The sequence below is a fragment of the Hippocampus zosterae genome, chromosome 8 (assembly GCF_025434085.1).
Source record: "Hippocampus zosterae strain Florida chromosome 8, ASM2543408v3, whole genome shotgun sequence".
In the NCBI taxonomy this organism is placed as follows: Eukaryota; Metazoa; Chordata; class Actinopteri; order Syngnathiformes; family Syngnathidae; genus Hippocampus; species Hippocampus zosterae.
The window spans coordinates 16,250,750-16,257,228 of record NC_067458.1 but is presented as its reverse complement, the minus strand read 5'-3'; the positions used below and the strand labels follow the sequence as shown (position 1 = coordinate 16,257,228).

General features: G+C 41.9%; 1 long non-coding RNA gene across 1 annotated transcript; it reads right to left on the bottom strand.

Annotated features, from left to right (window-relative positions):
• Nucleotides 1–313: 313 nt before the first annotated feature.
• On the bottom strand, nucleotides 314–2,446 carry LOC127605431 (uncharacterized). The gene is made up of 3 exons (XR_007963588.1): nucleotides 2,339–2,446; nucleotides 1,323–1,444; nucleotides 314–860 (listed from the first exon to the last, which is right to left on the bottom strand). It is a non-coding gene; the product is annotated as an uncharacterized LOC127605431 (long non-coding RNA).
• Nucleotides 2,447–6,479: the final 4,033 nt, after the last annotated feature.

Genomic DNA, 6,479 nt, shown 5'->3' with positions numbered 1-6,479 from the left:
GTCTAAATGTCGCCATATGTTGAAGAGAACGTGGGCAATGCAAAGGAAACAAAGGGAAACTGTCTTTAACGTGCAATAAGTATGAGAGCCTGTTTACAAAAACAGCTCTCTCTCTCTCTCTCTCCACACACTGTATAGTTGCATATAGTAGTATTCTATTTTTATGATTGTCAACTTAATTGCTCAATGTATATTTCAGATTTTATTATTGTTTTCAGGGTGTTGACATGCACAAATGTGTCTGATAAATGGATTATAGTATCTGCACCATAAATAAATGTTTCTTTTAAGAATTAAAGAACGAATGACTTCATAATATTTATATGGTGTATTTTCAGTTTCATTACTTTTTGCCGGTGATTAAAAACAAATAGTGATCATTGTCTAAATTGAAAAAATAAGATTTCATCATGGGTCATGGTGAGGTTTTAGTTGACACCTACTGGTAATTGGATGATCAAATGTGGTTCACTGTCTGGCAAAGGATCAAACTGCAACCTACCATCAGTGCCAAATACTGTAGATAAAAGCTCATCCTAATTCTTATGAGGTCGATGATTATTGGTCTTTTGAGAACCAATGCTTTGGAAATTTGAGAGCTTCTCATGTTGGAAGATGATTCACTCTGACGGGAGGATTTTGGACCAGGCTGGGTGGGGTGACATCCATGGTACAGCAGGGCGAAAAGAGTACTGCCAGACTTTTATTAGGAGAGGAAGGCTGACCAGGTCCTCAACTGACTTCTAGTTCACGAAGCAGATTTAGTCCTGACTCAAAGTAGCTGCTGCTTTTGGTTGGTTGAGTGACTATGATGATGTTGTCAGCGGTGGCACCTTTTAACGGTTCACAATGCTGGCAGCCTATCAGCAGAGCAGATAACATCACACATTCTTACTGCGTGAGCGCTTTTAAATGCACCATTGACATAACCTCTGCATAATGACTTTGCTCAAGTGCCACTTTCCAGTTTGAACATTGTAAAAATAGAGATGATGCATGTTTCAATGGCAGTATCGTTAACTACTACTAATGCTCAGACCTCCACCAGGGCCAAACAATAGCACAAAACATTAAGCTTCTGGTGTAAAGAAAAAAATGTCAGGAAAAGCCTACAAAACCAACTGAACGTTATTTAGGGTTAATCACAGGCTTTTTAGATGTTGGAAGGTGTGCGCTGACTCCTACACAAGTTTTGAATGTTAATTCTTACATCCTCAGTGATAGAGTAAGAGGGTGTGCACACTTTTGCAACCATATTATCTCAGTTGCTTATTTGTGCTTCAACTATTAGATTAGAACTAAAACTACCATCCAACGCTTACATTTTAACCATTTTTTTAGGCTGTTGGGATAATTGCTGTGCAGTTTTACAGTCATGCTACACTTCCAACACAGGGCCCTTCAAGAAGCCAGCAGCTGTTTCCGGATGGAACCTGGATGCACTCTGCGAGTAGCACAGGGGTGGGGGGAGACGAAGGTGAATGACTCTACTATGATCGTGAGTAAACACTTAAAGTATTTGCTGATGGTGAAGGCGATTTAAAGTGAAGTTAACACGCTCTTACGGCCTCACAATGTCATGTTTGTGAGAACACACACCCACACAGGCACCCACATTGTTCACTAAACTCTCATGGATATTAAGAAAAGGGCAACCCCTTCATGTTTAATGGCCATTAACATCCATAGCAGCATATAGATCCATGCAGTATATGGACATTATTATTGGGCCACCTACAAAAAGTAAAAACAGTTCATTCCAATCTGTGTCCCAAAGGTTTTTTGAAAGCAAACTCATCCTTGCGTGCCTTCATGCATCTTTCATTGGGAGCATAACCATATATCAACATGTAATTTCATCACATGCCATCCATTTAGCCATTTTCCGCAGTGCTTGTCCTCATTTGGGATTTAGGTGGGCTGAAGTCTATCACAACTTCACCCTCAACTGCTCGCCAGCCAGTCGCGCAGTACATATTGACAAACAACCATTTCCACACGATCTCTGGACAATTTACAGTCTTCAATTAACTGTGAGGCAGCTCTATTCGCCACTAGTCCACCGTGTTGTCATGCTTGTTTGCTGAATTTTCAGTGGTATATTTTTCCGCCTCACATAGAGGAAATGCATGGGGTCTACTTCCCACAACCTTGTTAATGAGTCAGCAGATCTAGTGGATCTCTGTATCCACACAGACACAACGGTCTCGTCATGGCAGCCATAAACTTTCTTGATAGGAAAGTCTTAAGAAAATAACTCTAACCACATGCGTAAAAGCCACTGCACTCGTCAGGTTTAATTTAGCATTGGCTTTCTTCATTCGTCTTACTTACTTACTGGACTCATTTTATCCCCACAGATTGAAATGTGACTTCGGTATATCTTTGGACCATTCCCTAGACTAGAGAGAAAAGAGTTTTGGGGAGGGTTTTTTTTTTACCTTAAAAGGCCATGTGGAGTGAAGTAGTAGTTTCCTGTGGGAGGACTTTTCTCTCTCTCTCTCACTCACTCTCTCTCTCTTGCTCACTCTCTCTTTCTCTCTCTCTCATTGGAGCTGCAGGCTAGGCCCATCCTCATCCTCTCTCCTTACCCTAACCACACACACACACACAAATGTCCTTTTTACGCTCCTAGAACAGTTGTGAAATCTAGCTAAGTCCAGATGTACATAGTATGAGTGTTTGTCTGGGTGTGCAATCCACACTGACCCCACCCCCCACCACCACGTAAGAGGAGGTGAACGTGCGGTCATGCACAAGGTAACAAGAGACAAGTCAATAAGGAAGAGCGGGAAGGGCTGTGAGGAATTAAAGTTTGAGGAATTGCATCATGAATTATTTGTCCGAGCATGGAGTTAACTGTCAAACTAAACATCAAACAATGAAAATTACAAATTGTACATTTAAAACAACCACATAACTTAATTTTACAGTCCTCGGGCTGAATGCTAACAGAATCGAAAACTCCATGCTAATGAATAGCATCGGTGTTGTAACCCTTTCAGCAATGGATATTTGAACACAGTGCAGCATCATATGTAAACAGACAATAAAACAATACTTCCAGGTATACATTCTTTCTCCTCAGTAAAGAACGGTTAATATGACTCCGACTTCCTGAAAAGCTTGGATTTCTCCATTTATACTGTATTACATTGCCCCCAAGGGACAGCAAACCTTTTGTTTCTATCCATACATCAACTGTATTAATACTGTTTATTCATTTTCTAATTCCGTTTCGGGGGTTCTTCTCACTCTGATAGGAGCCTGAAAGTACTGCTTTACTGCAAAGAGTTCATTTTCAGAATTTCTGGTTGTCATGATCCTGTCTTGTTTGCTTTGTTCTCTCAGTCTCCAGCTATGGAGTGGGCGTTCCCTCACAGGGCGCACCTGTCTCAAATCTGGCCTTGTTACCTGTCTGCTTTAAAAGCTAGGCCACGCTGACAACTGAGTGCCTGATTTTTCGCCTTGTGGAGAATGCCGGAAATCTGACACTGGTAAACTGCAATAAAAGAATGTTTAGCAGAGGGATGTTTGAAAATATTAAAGTTGGACACTATCCACACATTTAATCTCTATAGTGGTTGTGCTCTGTAAGGTTGTGACTTGCAAGTGAGCTGGAACTTATTCCAACTGCCTTGGGGGGACCGGGAGGAGTACTAGTGTCTAGCCAATTCAATTAATTGAACTGGTTTAATAAAATGAATTTATGAATATGTTCTACCATGTCCTGTCAGTTCTCATGAGATGATGAGTTCTGCAATCCGGACCTTGTAGCTAAAAGCTTGGGAATGTATCTTGGACCTTTTTGACCTCTGGTAACATCATTTGTCTTATGGGGCCCCTCATTAGTGGAAGAAATTGTTATATGTGACAATGAACTTCCAGAAACAGAGCTATTTAAGACTCAATTACATGATGGCCTCACAGGTTTACGTTGAATTATGAATCATTGTTTCAGATAACAAGATGAGAAAACGTTCTTTAATATTTGGGCGGCCATCACAGAGTTAAAACACAAACTTGGTGGATATGTCCTTTTGACTACATGGACAATGTGTCCTCTGCGCCGATCACAAGTCCTATTGTTGACAAAAGGATGCAAACAGTCAAGTCTGAAGCGTCTGGCCTTGAATCATATGCAGGTGTGTGTGTGTCTGGGTGGTGGTTCCAACTCACCAACAACAATGACATGCTCCATTTGGCCTCTTATGCGTGAGCTCACTTCGGATTGGTTCGTGATGACTGAAACATCAGTGTGTATCGAGTCCAAGGTGTGTGTGAGAGACCGAATCGGTGAGTGCGCCGGTAGTAAACATAATCATCATTACATCATCGCAGGAAGCTGCTTGTACAGATCAAAGGTTACAGAGACTGTGTAATGCATTAACAGAATCCAGGTGCTGTCTTGTCCAGGTGAATCATGAGATATGTTTCCGCCTCCGGGCAGTGGAAACTTCCACTGGGATGTATACACTGACTGGTCACCACATTAGATACGCCGACAAAATCTCATGAGATCCAGGGGAAGAGTCGTATTGAGCGAGCATGATCACAGCAGATATTTGGTGGAACATCGCGAATTGTAGCCGACCACACGGACACGTCATGTTCCAGCCACAGAGGAAGTCGTCGAAGTTGATTCCTGTAGTGATTTTTCACACATTGAACAAATTCGCTTTGCATTCATTTTCACTGGAACACAGCATGGAAAGTGGAACGCTGTCCTCGGGCTTTAAATTAAATGTGGCGGAGAGACCATTTCCTGTCCGCTGTGCGTGTTGGGTTCACCTGACTCTTAATTTCCCTCATGGGAATAAAACTCACTCTGTCAGTCTATCCATCTGTTGTTCTGTCTTTCCATCTTACGTATTTTGTTCTCTGTTGATCATTTCAGCGTTCTATTTTGAGTGTTTTAGCAGTTCACATATGTTTTAGTGTTCGCTGCTATAACCCGCTAACTTTCAATTTAATCCTTTCTTTTGTTTGTGGCCCTGCATGGATTATTTTTTTTAATGGTTTAAATCAGTTTGGATAGATATCCGAAAGACGATGAATGGTGTCTGTGTTTCAGCCACATCGAGAAAATTGCTCAGTATTTGTTTTATGACACGTCCAGCTTTTAAAAAATCTATTCCGTATTTTCTGTTTCAATAGGTAACCCGAGTTCGATCATATGAAATCAACGGCTGATTCTTGCCAACCACAAACCCCTCACTCGCTCTTTAAAGGCTTTGCAGCTGCAGCAATTTTCCTTTCCCCTCAGTCCGCTTCATCTCCTTTGCTCCACAAGCCGAGTGACACCGTGGTTGTGGTCGTTCCTCCACATCAGCATTGCTGACAGCTGCTCTATGCATCAGCCACTTGCAACAGGCTCTCGGCGGACTTTCTGGGGTCTGCATTTAACAGATTTTCTCCTCGTAAAATGCACGCTGATGTTTTACCGTGTCACTTTGACCAAAATGACACTTGGTCAATGTTAGGATTCCATTGCAGCAAATAACATCCAAATGGTATTTCTAGGGAGGAACTGGAAGGAATGTGCCGTGCACTTAAAGTATGACACTCATCAGCCACAACATGAGGTATGACAAAAAATGTTCATGATAATGTGGCACAAAAGTGTCAACTATAACTCAAATTTTATATGCTTTGCCATTCTCTAGGCTTGTGTAAAAGTCTTTACCACCAGTAGACATGTTTACAATGCTACTACAAATATTCATTTGTAGTTATTATAAAGTCCTGTACACAGTATTGTATTTATTTATTTTCTAATCTGTCCATCAAGGCCACACCTAACTGCTGGACAACAAACACACACGGACGCACGATCGGTGATGGAAAGCGATCTCCAAGTGCCCGCTTGACAACGGGCAGCTTTACTTCATCCGCAAATGGAGATTTGCTAGCATCTGCTTATGTACTTTGTGCACGCTGATCTCCTGCGATGGACACCAACGTGTCTGTTATCATCCCGCCATGTAAACCGCGCACCTCTCATGCGCTGAATTTAAAAGGACTGAGAAAAGCGTCTTCCGTTGAACCGTAAGAAATTTGACTGTGTTCACTCCCATAACGGCGCAAACAACCCTTTGTAACTGCGTTGGTCCATCAAAATACCAAATGAAAGAAATCTTACGCACAGTTGGGCTGCGCTTTGTGGTAGACTGGTGCTAGGCACAAAAACAGGGCCCGTACTCTTGAGATGAAGGATTTATGATTCCCTGCTTGTTTCTCCTCCTCCTGCAAAAGTTTCTCCATGAGATCCCTTGGAGCGTGATTCTATGCGACAGCACCTCGAAAATGGTTTATTAATAAAGCTTTGACACGTGGACATCATTGCCAAAAAGTGCACATTCATTAAAGGAGCGGGAGCTAGAGCTGGTCGACAAAACTTTTGGATAATCTGACTTGCTTGCTTTTTTTTCCATTCCAATACGAGGGCTCTTTCTAATTTATGATGCGATGCCACAATT